Below are 15334 nucleotides of genomic sequence, written 5' to 3' on the forward strand. Positions count from 1 at the left end.
ATAAAAGTTATTCATGTATTAATTTTATAGGGTGTTTGGTTGCGTTTTTTATAATCCTACATAATTAATACTTACCTAACTTATGAGGGAATCTATGTATAAGTTATGCAGGATAGAATGTGGAATAAGTTATGTGGGTATTAGTTATATATATATTAAAAAGATAAATTACATCTTTATCCCTATTAATTTATTTTTAAATCTTTTTTTATTGAAAACTTTACATAACTATTCTATTTCCCCAACTATTTTTGTTTCTTATTTCTTTTCGTATACAAACGACTTTTTATTTGTTTTCATTTAAAATCAAAATATAAATATTTATTAATATTATGAATAGGAATGTATAATTTTGATAGCACATATGCTAATTATATATTCGCATTATAAATTACTAAATATATCCACATATTTAATTACATGTATTAATTTTTAATTTAGAATGTGAATTTATAAATAATCTATATATTTGGTATACTAAAAATGTACAAACAACACATGCATCATATTGATAGAAATTTACATTATATAAAATAGGATAGTATAATGTACTTGAAATATATTAGTGATATTTTATTTTTATAAGCTTTAAGCATTAAAAAACCAAAGAGAGAAAAAAACACGGAATTCCTAGCTAAGTATAGAGAAAATTCCTTTATCTTTTTTAAGGGAGAATTTATATTATTTGCTTACTTATTTTATTTGTAAATAATATATATTAATTTATATTAAAATCAATGTTCAATAGTTAATAATTCATGTAATGTAATCTTTATGTAAATAAATATCATATACATAGCTAATACTCGCATAACTAATACTCACATAACTAATACCCACATAACTAAACCCTGCATAACTAATACATGCATAACTAAACTCTGCATAACTAATACCTACATAACTAAATCCTGCATAACTCTAACCAGTAACCAAACGGTCCCTTAAGACTCCGTTGATCGAGGAATAAATTATTTCAAGACTAGTAAAATTATCCGCGCTTCGCGCGGGAATTTAATATCATGAAAATTATAAAATAATACTTAAAACCTATCGGTTATTAAAACTAAAATACTATATTATCTTACATAAAAGATTACGTAGCAATAAACATTAATAATGTAAAGGAAAATGAAAATTATTACATCTTATCATTTATCCTTAATAACATAAGCATAAATTAATGACTATAAAAATACATACCAGGATCTGTAACATAAGCAATGGTGTCAGTGAGTCACTCAATAGGAGGAAAGTACACAAATATTTAAGGGAAAAGGGTTAAAAATGCCCTTAACGTATCTCAAATGGTTCAAATATGCCCTCCTTCCATCTTTTGGTTTAAAAATTCCCTTAACGTTTTTTTAAGGTTTAAAATTGTCCCTTTTTAACAGTCCGTTGACATGGCAAATGTGACATGAATTTTCTTTACCCATTTCAAAATAAACGACCCACTTAGTCTAGAAACCCATTTAAAAAACTTGACCCGATAGGCCAATAGTATTTGGGTCTTTTGTTCCCATTAGTTCTAGTTCTCTTCTTTCTTCCTACCTCCTTCAAATCTTCTTTTTTCTCCATTTCTCTAGTTAATTCAGAAAGAAAAAGATGGAAGAACTACAATGTTAATTTCTTCTCTACAACAAGATTTGTCAAGTTGATTTTTTGCATATGACTGGACAATCAATGGCTGAACTACAAACTTGATTACGACTTGGATTTCGATAAATAACAGACTGATATTCGGTAGGTTTTCTAGTTCTATTGTAAGCAAGTTTTTGAATTCAATTTGTTTGTCATATATTGAAGAAGCTATCTTGAAACTTTAGTCATTTAGAATTCAAATTCCTCGTTAGAAACTCAATACAAAAATGAAAACAGAGCAGTGAATGATAATGCTCAACATTTCTTCGATTTAGAATCCAAGGTAGTCCGCAGAAGTTTCAATAATTAGTTGTTTCGAGTATAATATAATTATGGGTGATTTGCCAAGTAATTACTTTGTGTTGCACAACTCTCTGCGATTCAATTTTAATAAGTATGATTTTGGTTGGGGAAAGCAATTGCACAGAGAGATGGAGTGTCAAACATGTTGGAGTGGAAAATTGATATGTCACCTGGGGCAGAAGAAGGGAGTATGATTTTTGAGATTTGCCTTTATCCAAACACAATACAAGCATTGGAGGAAGACATTTCTGTGTGGGTTAATATGTAAACGGATTTCTGGGTAGGTTTGAATTTTCGTAGCATAAATGGGTCGGGTGGTTAGGCTGGACTTAAAAATATTATGTGGACCAATAAGATGAAGCCATTTATCTAATTAAATGACTCATCATTTGCCATGTCAGTGGATGGTTAAAAAGGGCAATTTTAAACCTTAAAAAAAACGTTGAGGACATTTTTAAACCAAAAGGTAGAAGGAGGGGGCATATTTGAACCATTTGAGATGCGTTAAAGGTATTTTTAACCCTTTTTCCAATATTTAATTGTGAAGATGAATAAGAGGTTCATAATTTTTGTTGTTTTAAAATAAGAGGAAATCCCTCGATTTATAGACAACAAAGGGTAGTGTGAACAAATGTTTATTGTGCCTTATCGGATTGGTTACAACTATTTGGAAAAGTCGCAACTTTTCATAAAAGTTGCAACTCAACTCTTTATTGAAGTCGCAACTTTTCATAAAAGTCATAACTTTTCATAAATTTCACAACTTTTCATGAAAGGGGAATGCTAGTTTTGTAAATAAATAAATTAAAAGAGAATTCTAGTTTGTAGTGGCGCCATGTAGGCGAGCCTAAGATTCTCTTTTATATATATATATACTAGTAAAATTATCCGCGCTTCGCGCAGGAGTTTAATATCACAAAATTTATAAAATAATACTTAAAATCTATCAGTTATTAAAACTACAATATTATATTATCTTACATACAAGATTACATAGTAACAACTATTAATAATGCAAAGGAAAATGAAAAATATTACATCTTATCATTTATTCTTAATAATATAAGCATAAATTAATAGTTGTAAAAATACATACCAGGATCTGCAACATAAGCAATGGTGTCAGTGAGCCACTCAATAGGAACAAAGTACACAAATATTTAATTGTGAAGAAGAAGAGGAGGTTCAGAATTTTCGTTGTGTTAAAATGAGAGGAAATTCCTCTATTTATAGACAACAAAGAATAGTGTGAACAATTATTTATTGTGCCTTATCGGAAAGGTTACAACTATTTGGAAAAGTTGCAACCATTCGGAAAGGTCACAACCTTTCATAAAAGTCACAACTTTTCATAAAAGTCGCAACTCTTCATTAAAGTTACAACTTTTCATAAAAGTCGCAACTCTTCTTAAAAGTCGCAACTCTTCATGAAAGGGGAATGTTGGTTTTGGAAATAAATAAATTAAAAGGGAATTCTAGTTTGTGGTGGCGCCATGTAGGCGGGCTTAAGGTTCTCTTTTATATATATACTAGTAAAATTACCCGTGCTTCGAGCGAAAATTTAATATCACAGAATTTATAAAATAATACTTAAAACCTATTAGTCATTAAAACTAAAACATTATATTATCTTATATACAAAATTACGTAGTAACAAACATTAATAATGTAAAGGAAAATGAAAATTAGTACATCTTATCATTTATCCTTAATAACATAAGCATAATTTAATGACTGTAAAAATACATACCAAGATCTGTAACATAAGCAATGATATCAGTGAGTCACTCAACATGAGCAAAGTACACAAATATTTAATTGTGAAGAAGAAGAAGAAGGAGAAGGAGAAGGAGAAGGAGGAGGAGGAGGAGGAGGAGGAGCAATAGGAGGAGGAGAGGTTCATAATTTTCATTATTTTAAAATGAGAGGAAATCCCTCTATTTATAAACAACAAATGATAGTGTGAACACATGTTTATTGTGCCTTATCGGAAATGTTACAACTATTTGGAAAAATTGCAACCCTTCGAAAAGGTCACAACCTTTCATTAAAATCACAACTTTTCATAAAAGTTACAACTTTTCATAAAAGTCGCAACTTTTCATAAAAGTCGCAACTCTTCATTAAAGTCACAACTTTTATAAAAGTCACAACTTTTCATGAAAGGGGAATGCTAGTTTTAGAAATAACTAAATTAAAAGGAAATTCTAGTTTGTGGTGACGCTACGTAGGTAGGCCTAAGGTTCTCTTTTATATATATAAGATATGATTAATTATCATGAAATTAGTTATACTATAATTCTGAAATAAGTTATCTCGCGATTTTATTAAACATAGGATAAACTCATCATAAAATCAATCTTAAGATTAGTTATCACTTACTTATCTCTTATACCAAACGAGCTCTTAAAGAATTTTCTAATACAAAAAGTATGGAATTTTTCGGACTGGTACTTTTAAAAGATATAAAGAAATTTAATTTTAATAAATTAAAATAATTAAAATATTCTTTTCATAACATAAACTTCATATTAAAATGTATGCTTACATCAAATTTCAACAACTCAGTGCATTTTAGATTTTCTAAAAAACAATTGGATTTTTTTAGGCCGCTTAGACTTCAATAGTTCTCAATTTTACAAGTTTCATTATTTAACTTTTGTACTTATTTGAAAAGTTTAACTCTCGACATTTCTAGATGAATCGCAATAATAATTAACATCTATGCATTATAATTTTAAATATACACAATAAACATTTAAATTTATATTATAAAATTAAACAGATAAACACAGATATCGTACCTGACATACACAAATCAACACATAACTCAAAATTGTTGAATTAAACAACAAACTCTTGTAAACATGAAATCCATATTTGTATGATAAAATAATTAGATTCTACGTAAAATAAAGTTTTTTTTATTAGTTTAAAAAGAAGAGCGCACTTTTTTATTTTTAATTATTAATCTTTTTTTCAAATGGATTACACATGGACAACACTTTGTTTTTACTATTATCTGCCACACATTTTTCTTTTTATTATTACTAGGTAATGTTGCCCGTGCTATGCACGGGCATGAGCCCAATAATATAAATGGTATGTTTTGGGGCTAATAATGGAGATTTTGAAGCGATTGTTTGCGTGGATAAAGGAATAAGTTTTTTTATCACAAACTTGTACTTTATTTGACGCTATTCAAGGCACAATAAGACTATCCACATACAACATTTTTGAAATATTTCATGTTGTCAATTATCATGATTTATAGTATTTTTAGATTCACTTAAAGAATGAGTGGAATTTTTTGTATTTTTTTTCAAAACATATTTTATGTTGTCAATTATCATGATTTATAATATTTTTACGCATTTTTTAAATATAAAAAACCCAAAAAAAAATAAGACAAATAAATTAAAATGGACCCAATATATGTTATTTTTGTTGTCTCAATTTATGTCACACAAATAAAATTTGGANCTTATAGTAGAAAAATAAATATATATTATATAATAGAAAAAATGATTTATTATATTATATATTATATAGGGAGTTTATGATTGGACATTACAATGTCCCATCATAAACTCCCTCTTATATAATAAGAGAATTTTCTCAAGATCTGCCACACTGATTTTTTATTTTTATATTTGTAATACTCTCATTTCAAGATATACCTTCTTTTTTTATATATATAAAAAGAAAGAAAGAAATTCTCTGCCACTTTATTTATTAATATTCTATTTTCATGATCCACGTGATCATTAAAAATAGCACACCAGATTAGAATTTTAGAATTATGCATCTGATTGAATTTATTTTTCTAGTTTCAATTTTAATTATTACACGTATTTTTTTAAAAATATGAACGAGCACTATTTCCATCCATCATTATCAACGTAACTATCATAATCCATAATTAATATAATCAACCGTCAGCATCTTTAATCATCATTTGCAATCATCATCATTAAGCACAATGTACCATATCAATAACCAACAATCACGACAATCAATCATCATTGTATATTGCCTTACTTTAATTTCATCATTTATCATTCCATTAGACATTACCGTCATCCATGACAATTATCAGTCACCACCATATCAATTACTATCATTGACCACTAGTCACTATCTATTGCCCACAATCATCACTAATAGTCATCATCATCACCAATTGACATATTTTTTTAAAAATATTTTATTGCTATAGTATTAAACTAATAACAAAGTCTCAGTTTTAGTATTCAAATATTAATACAATAACTTAATATTCAACTTCAGACATCCAAACACTAAACTTAATACAACCTTGTTATTCAGACGTACATTCAAATCAAACATTTGGATTTTAATAAAATAAAAAAAAATCCCATCAATGATGAATGGGAAAGAGATAGGAAGATAGCAATACAAAACAAGTCCCCCACCCACATTTATATAAACCACACTTTGATAAAAATTTTGGCACAAATATGAAAAAGGTTTCTTTAGTTTTGTGGTTTTGTCTATTCTCAATATCTTCTTTTCTAAGAGAATCCAAAGCAGAAGGCAATGGAGTTTACATTGTTTACATGGGTGCCAAGGGTTCATCTGATGATCACATTCACCTTATGAGCTCCTTGACAACAAGGTATGACATCGTTTGTCCAGATATTTTTGAGCGAAATATTGTTATGAATAACATATAACATAACATGAAAATCGATTTCAAAGAAAACTTGATTGATTGTTATATATTGAAATGATGACACATGTTGTAATATTTTAAACAACTTAAATAAAAATGTTGGCTCCATCACTGGTACTGCTAAAACTTCATGTTGTTCACTTGTTATCTAAGTAGCTCAGACTCTTCCAAATCCCTGTCGCACCCATCACTACTAGAAACAAAGGTTTTTTTCCTCGCGAATTATTGGAAAATTTGTGCCATAAAACATAATTTTCTCACTAAATTCCCACCGAACCAGCTTACTGTAAAAATGTACGGTGGAAAATAAATTATCACTGAAATAGTGGGAAACTTCCTAATTTTTTCCATATGGAAACATTACCACGTTTTCTTTTCTCACTGATTCAATCAAAATATCTGTGGGAATGGCTGCTGAACATTTTTCATTGGAGAAGTAATAATTTTTCGTAGCAAGTGTCAACACGATGTGGGTGTGGGACTAAACATTTTTCAGTGAGAAAATAATGATTTTGTAGTAGTGCGTGCCAAGTACACGATATGATGAAGATTCCGACCTCTAAATCCATACCTATATGAGGATATCCGCACCTGAGTTTTGAACAACATAGCTTGTTATTACATCTTTCTTTTGTATTGGACAAAGAAGAGCTTCTTTTCTGAGACATTGTATATATTTCATCAGGAGAAAGAATGCAGTGGTACACAGCTACAAAAACAGTTTCTCAGGATTCGCAGCACGTTTATCAGACGATGAAGCTCAGTCGATTGCTCAACATCCCGGAGTTGTATCTGTTTTTCCAGATCCAGTATTTCAACTACACACGACGCGATCATGGGATTTCTGAGGGATCAATACAATATTGTACACAATTTCCCTTATGATTTCAAATCATCCAGTTGTAATAGGTTGTGTCTTGTTAAACGTCTTGAGTAACCGATCCAGTGTGTTAGCCCTGAGTCCACGGGAACTTAGTAGCTTTTGCTTGAGGTTGTTGTAGGAACCTATAAATATTTGAACCTTGGATCTGTGTTTGTGTGGGAAATCACACATAATGATCTTGAACTTTCGACCTACGTTTGCCCCATGAACAAATCTTCAAGGTCAAAAATCAAAACTTGAAGTTTTTCCTATGGGGCAAAGTTCAGGACCATCCACCTCCAAGGTCACTCTTGTAAATCACCCGTCTCAGTGTGTCGTGGTCTTGGAAAAATAAGTTAATGATAGAAATGACTTGCATCAGGAAACTGATCGGAGCAAGGTTTTATGATGAACCTGGCAAATTTAAAACACCTTTTACGGGCACACCTAGGGATCACGATGGGCATGGTACTCACGTTGCAGCCATAGCAGCAGGGACTCCAGTGGCAGGTGCATCCTATTACGGCATAGCAGGAGGAACAGCCAAGGGCGGGTCTCCAGGGTCCAGGATTGCAGTGTGCCGTACATGCAAGCCTTATTCTGGATGCAGGGGATTGGATATTATGAAAGCATTTGATGATGCTATTGCAGACGGGGTCGATATCATCAACTTATCATTTGGTCAACCAGCTGGAACAGAGTTCGAGTTCTCAAAAAATCCTATTGCCATCGGAGCCTTCCATGCTGTACAGAAGGGCATTTTCGTTGTTGCCTCTGGTGGAAACGATGGGCCTTCACCGGAATCTGTTGTCAATGTTGCTCCTTGGATTTTCACAGTTGCTGCAACAACTATTGACAGAAACATTGAGACACATATTCCCTTGGGTGGAAACATGCTAATTAAGGAAAAAAACCATAGTTATTCAATATATCCACTAGCTATCTATCTTTTCAAGAACATATTTTAATACCCTTTTTAATTTTCAGGGTGGAGGTATTAGCTTTTCCGATCTCAAGAAGTCGCCAGTTTATCCTTTGGTAGACCGTCTATCTGTCAAATTAGACTCGGAAATTGTTTTTGATGGTCCAGCAAGGTAATTGGAAATTGAAATGTATCAGTTTCCATTTCTGGGGCTTCACTAGGAAATAAATTTTTTCATACTTTTAACTAACTTGAGCAATGTTTAAGTGACTGTGAACCAGATACACTAGATGAACGCAAAGTCAAAGGAAAAATTATTGTTTGTGACCATCTCACCGATGACTTTTCACTAGAAGTGAGGCTAAATGAAGTGAAGAAAAAGGGTGGCATCGGATTTATACCAAGTATTCCTGATGGTCAGCTCATAACGGCACCCAAAACAGGATCATTTCCTGGGGCAGTAATTACTCAAGCAGACGGCATAAAGATTCGTTCTTTACATAAACTCAACAAGGGACTCACTTTACTTCAAAATAAGCACTTGTTGGGTAACACAGAAAATTGCTAATTGCACCTTTGTATTTTCTAAAGGAACCCTGTGGCAACAATTCTACCGACTGTTAGTGTAGATAATTTCAAACCGGCTCCTGTTGTGGCTTTCTTCTCATCAAGAGTCCCTAATTATAACACTCGAAACCTCCTAAAAGTAAGCATTCCTTATTCTAATTTTGTTTCTTTCAAATTTAGGGGTAAGGTCTGTGTACTACCCTCCCCAAATCCCATTAGTGGGACTACACTGGGTTTGTTGTTGTTGTTGCTCGATCTGTGCCCTTTGCACAGTGCCATGATAGTATTGTTCCGAAGAGACAGTAAGTACTCGCGATTACTTACATACTTAAGTTATAAAACAGAACATTTTTTCATGCAATATTACCAGTAGATCACATACCAAATGGTTTCTGACATGTACTTGCAGCCGGACATTGCAGCTCCAGGGACTGCAATACTTGCAGCTTGGATCGAAAACGACACAGAAGTAACTCGGTCTGGACAACAACCACCGCTATTTAACATCGATTCAGGTACTTCCTTGTCTTGTGCTCATGTTTCTGCAATTGTTGCAACACTGAAGTCTCAGAATCCCTCCTGGAGTCCGTCAGCAATCAGATCAGCTATAATGACCACAGGTGCTAACCTGATAATAGTTTAAGTATATCAGTGCCTCCAATTTATGGATCTTACGAAAACAAGTCTCATTTTTTCAATCCCTTTTGTTTCCTTTTAGTAGCTTTTCAGCAAAGCAATACAAAGAGTCCACTGATAGAAAATAGTGCATACGAAGATCAATACCTTGCCACACCATATGACTTTGGTGCAGGAGTAGCAACTATAAATGGACCATTGAAACCAGGTTTGGTTTACGAGACCGAGATCACAGACTACCTGCAATTCCTCTGTTCTGCAGGATATAACACATCAACAATAAAACTCGTCTTAAAGACAATTCCAAACAACTTTTCATGCCCTGCCAACTTGAGTGATGAGTCGGTGTCTAACATGAACTACCCATCAATAGCCGTTTCTCTGTCCAAGGAAAGAGAAACCAAGAAAGTTACCAGAACGCTAACTAGAATTGGTGATGAAGAATCAGAATATACGGCAACCATAACAACACCAGATGTGTTGAGAGTCGAAGTGAGTCCAAAGAAATTGACATTTACAAGTGACAGGAAGAAACTGAGCTATCAAGTGACTTTCAAAGCAATGTCTAGAGAGAGAATTTTTTGGATCAATTACATGGACTAATGGTAAGTACAAGGTTCGAAGTCCATTTGTCGCCTCCTTTTGGTAACATTTTCATCAATCTGCTACTTTACCAGTCTAAGAAAAAGGGTGTATTCAATGCAATGCATCCATGAACATTGTATCACCATATGAATCCTGAATGAAAGGTTCTCAATAAAGATTTCATGATATTCTCGTTGTTGTTTTTTCGGTAACAAATGTAAACATTACCATTAACAACAAAAACCAATACAACTAAAGAGCAGCTAACCTCATAACCACCTTCTAGGAAGGGTGCTATGCGAATTATGCCTCCACTTCGGGAGGATGAATTGCCTCCACGACTTAGTTCTCCTGTGCAATGCCACAAGTGAAAACGCACAGACACGAATTTTGAAGTCTATGAGTTCCTACAGTAATCTCAAATCAATTTACAATGATAACTAGGTTAATTTTAAGCATATGCAATCTGAATGTGGACACAGCATACTAGAATTCTGACTTTACAATCATTTTTGGTATTGCACAGGCAATCATTTTTTTTATTAATTTCTCAGCTAGAATCTGATTCTGCAGTCCAATTAAATTTGGATTCATGTATTGTAGGGTCTATTTCTGGGAGTGACGCTTTTAACACGAGTTTTTCAATTTCCAGTAGCTTTGAGCTCGAGACCTTTGATTATGGGTGGAGGGATCCTAACCATTCCACCACAACCCAAGTCGGTGGGCAATCATATCTAGTTTAAAAGCAGCACACGCAATTGATAAAGGTTTTTTTTTTCTCAAATGGATTACACAGAGACAACACTTCCAAATTTTTTTAATTATCTTTTCATAATGATTCTTATAGTATTAATAAAACTAATCACGTGATCATTAAAAATAGCACACCACATTAGAAATTTAGAATTTGTACAGCTTAGTTGACACACATCAGTTATTTGTATTTAATGAAGGTTTAATTTTAGTTATTTAGTGTGTTTGAATTCTAATCACTCAGATTATTTAAGTCTCATTTGTTTGCATTTAATGAAAGTCTTGATCCTAATTATTCAAATCTCAAAGAATTTATACAAAGATGACAGTTCACCACTACTCAATCCACTTCACCGCTAACTGCTACCCCCCCCCCCCCCCCCCCCCCCCCCCCCCCCCCAACTCCATTATCCTCAATTTTAACCACCGTCATTGTCAATCACTATAGTTAACCGACAACTTAACAAGCCACCATACAATCATCACCACAAATCACCATTACCGCAATAGTCACTAATCATTAGTGATCGACAATAACCCCCATTAGCCACCTTCATCATTCATTTCGTCATTAGCTATCAGTTATCACTATCCTCCATCATAATTATCGGCCACACCATCACCACTAGCTAGCTACTATCCACAACATCCACCATTAGCTAACACCAACCTGATTGGCACCCACAAGTACTAGCACCAACTAGCTATCATTACCACCAACCGTCATATAATTTTTTAAAAATATTTTATTGATATAGTATTAGGTTGATTCAGATTGAGACATATAAATTTTAATATGCAAATGTGTATTCAAATTCAAAATACTTTTAAACAATTAAAGATTAGGAAACATATAGGAAGATAGCAAAATAGATAAAGCTGTTCCCCCCATTTATATAAACCACTAACTTTCATCAAGTTTTGGGCACAAACATGAAAAGGGCTTCTTTAGTGTTGTGGTTTTGTCTCTTCCTAATTTCTGTTCTAAGAAAATCCAAGGCAGCTTCTCAAGCAGAAGGCCATGGAGTTTACATTGTTTACATGGGTTCCAAGAGTTCATCTGATGATCACCTTCAGCTTATGAGTTCCCTCACAACAAGGTATGTCATCGTTTGTCCAGTTATTGTTTAGCTGCTATAGCGAAATATTGTTATAGAGCAGTCTAACTGTAATTGGATGCTCGAGCCGGAGTCCAAGCAACATACCTTGTTATTACACTTCCTCTAATTGAAGAACAATTTACATTTTACACTTCATTAGGAGAAAGAAAGCAGTGGTGCACAGCTACCCAAAAAGTTTCTCAGGATTCGCAGCACGTTTAACAGATGACGAAGCTCAGTCGATTGCTCAACAACCCGGAGTTCTCTGTTTTTCCCGATCCAGTTTTTCAACCACACACGACGCGATCATGGAATTTTCTTAGGGATCAATACGATCTGGACCACGATTTCCCTTACAGATCCCGTTCGAATTCAACCTCAAATGGAGCAGACACCATAATTGGCTTTTTGGACTACGGTAACTAGGAACCAAACTGCAAAAAATCTCATTGCACTTTGTTCATTCTTTACTACTAACAATAGTAAATCAAATAACATCCTGGATTATGTTTTAGGAATATGGCCTGAATCGGAGAGTTTCAATGACATAGGTATCGGTCCAGTCCCATCGCGATGGAAAGGCACTTGCACCAGAGGTTATGATTTTAATTCTTCCAACTGCAACAGGTAACAATCTTTTTTTGTGTCCATGGTGGCGGGTCCAGTGTGTTAGTTATGGGTTCACGGAACCAGTAGCTTGAGGTTGCTGTAGGAACCCATAAACTTTAAATCTTGGATCCGTCTTAGTGTGTCCAATATGGACTATGTGAAGTTTTTGTAAGTGGTCTTGTATCAGGAAACTGATTGGAGCAAGGTTTTATGACGATCCTGGCGCATTTGAATCACCTATAACGGGGACACCTACGGACCACGACGGGCATGGTACTCATGTTGTAGCCACAGCAGCAGGGAGTCCAGTGGAAGGTGCATCCTAGTATGGCTTAGCAGTAGGAACTGCCCAGGGCGGGTCTCCAGCGTCCAGGATTGCAGTGTACCGTATATGCAATCCTACTGGATGCAGTGGATCGGCTATTATGAAAGCTTTTGATGATGCTATTGCAGACAGGGTCGATATCATCAACTTATCAATTGGTCAACCAGCTGGAGCAGAGGACGAGTTCTCAAGATATCCTATCGCCATCGGTGCCTTCCATGCTGTACAGAAGGGCATTTTTGTTGTCACCTCTGCTGGAAACGATCGTCCTTTAGAAGAAACTGTGGTCAATGTTGCTCCTTGGATTTTCACAGTTGCTGCAACAACTATTGACAGAAACATTGAGACACATATTCTCTTAGGCGGGAACAAGATAATTAAGGTATTTAAAAGAAAAAGAACACAGTTATTCGATATAGCCACTAGCTATCTATTATTTCAAGAACGTCTTTTAATACTGTAAAGACATGGCACCTGACCCTAACTCAACCTCAAAAGCTAGCTCAAGGAGGGAAGGAATGTTCAAGTCCATAAAAGCAGGCTACCAGTCTATTTCCCAACCAATGTGAGACTCTAACAAATACCCTTGTTGATTTTCAGGGTGGAGGTATTAAGCTTTTCCGATCTCAATAAATCTCCCGTTTATCCGTTGTTGGACAGTCTATCTGTCAAATTACACGGGGAATTTGTTTATGACGGTGACGCAAGGTACTTGGAAATTGATAAGTGTACCAGTTTCCATTTCTGAAGCTTCACTAGGAATTAAATTTTTTACATACTTCCAACTAACTTGAGCAATGTTTCAGAGACTGTGAACCAGATAGACTAGACGAACACAAAGTCAAGGGAAAAATTATTGTTTGTGAACATCTCGACGATGACTATTCACTCAATGATAGGTTAGGTGAAGTAAGAAAAAAGGGTGGCATCGGGTTTATATTACTTCTTCCTGATGATGAGCTCATAACAGCACCAAAAATAAGATCATTTCCGGGAGCAGTAATCATTCAAGAAGACGGCATAAAGATTCTCTCTTACATCAACTCAACAAGGTACTCACTTTACTTCTCAATAAGCACATACCAAATTGCTAATGACACCTTCCTGTTCTCTAAAGGAACCCGGTGGCAACAATTTTACCAACTGTTACTGTAGATAATTTCAAACCGGCTCCTGTTGTGGCTTTCTTCTCATCAAGAGGCCTTAATTATAACACTTGAAGCCTCCTAAAAGTAAGCACTCCTTATTCAAACTTCTTTTTTCAAATTTTGAACCATTGTTCGATCTGTGCCCCTTGCGTAATGCCATGCTAGACTTCTTTCTACTTCCAATTTTATTGGATATCCATCTCCAAAGGGGCAGTAAGGGCTCGTGATTACTTACATACTTATGTTATATAACAGAACATATGTTTCATGCAAGATTATCAGTAGATCACATACCAAATGGTTTCTGACATGTGCTCACAGCCGGACATTGCAGCACCAGGGACTGCAGTACTTGCAGCTTGGCCCGCAAATAACACAAAATTGACACGGTCTGGCCAAGAACCACCATTATTTAACATCAATTCACGTACTTCCATGTCCTGTGCTCATGTTTCTGGAATTGTTGCAATACTGAAGTCTCAAAATCCCACATGGAGTCTGTCAGCAATCAGATCAGCTATAATGACCACAGGTAGCAACCTGATAATAGTTTAAGTACATTAGAGCACCAATTAATGGCCATTACGAAAAGTCTCATCCCCCCCTCCCCCCCACCCCCACTTGTTTCTTATAATAGCTTTTCAGCAAAGCAATTTGAAGAGTCCAATAGTCAATAGTGTATACGGAGAATCCCTTGCCACGCCATATGCCTTTGGGGCAGGAGTAGCAACTATGTCTGGACCACAAAAACCAGGTTTAGTTTACGAGACCGAGATCACAGACTACCTGCAATTCCTCTGCTCTACAGGCTATAACACATCAACAATAAAACTCATCTCAAAGACATTACCAAACGATTTTCCATGCCCCACAGGCTCCAGTGATGATTCAGTGTCTAATATGAACTACCCATCAATAGCTGTTTCTCTGTCCAAGGTAAGAGAAACCAAGGAAGTTACCAGAACGCTAACTAGAATTAGTGACGAAGAATCAGAATGTACAGCAATCATAACAGCGCCAGATGTGTTGAGAGTCGAAGTGAGTCCAAAGAAATTGAAATTTATAAGTGACAGGAAGAAACTGAGCTATCAAATGACTTTCAAAGCAATGTCTAGAGAGAGAATTTTTTGGATCAATAACATGGTAAGTACAACATTCGAAGTCCATTTGTTGCCTCCCTTTGGTAA

General features: G+C 34.5%; 2 pseudogenes; both read left to right on the forward strand.

The window, feature by feature from the left end:
- The first annotated feature begins 6425 nt into the window (after positions 1-6425).
- Positions 6426-10400, forward strand: LOC125853641 (CO(2)-response secreted protease-like; annotated as a pseudogene).
- Positions 10401-11898: 1498 nt separating this feature from the next.
- LOC125860095 (CO(2)-response secreted protease-like) lies at positions 11899-15334 on the forward strand (annotated as a pseudogene).

The sequence above is a fragment of the Solanum stenotomum genome, chromosome 1 (assembly GCF_019186545.1).
Source record: "Solanum stenotomum isolate F172 chromosome 1, ASM1918654v1, whole genome shotgun sequence".
NCBI classification, from domain to species: Eukaryota; Viridiplantae; Streptophyta; class Magnoliopsida; order Solanales; family Solanaceae; genus Solanum; species Solanum stenotomum.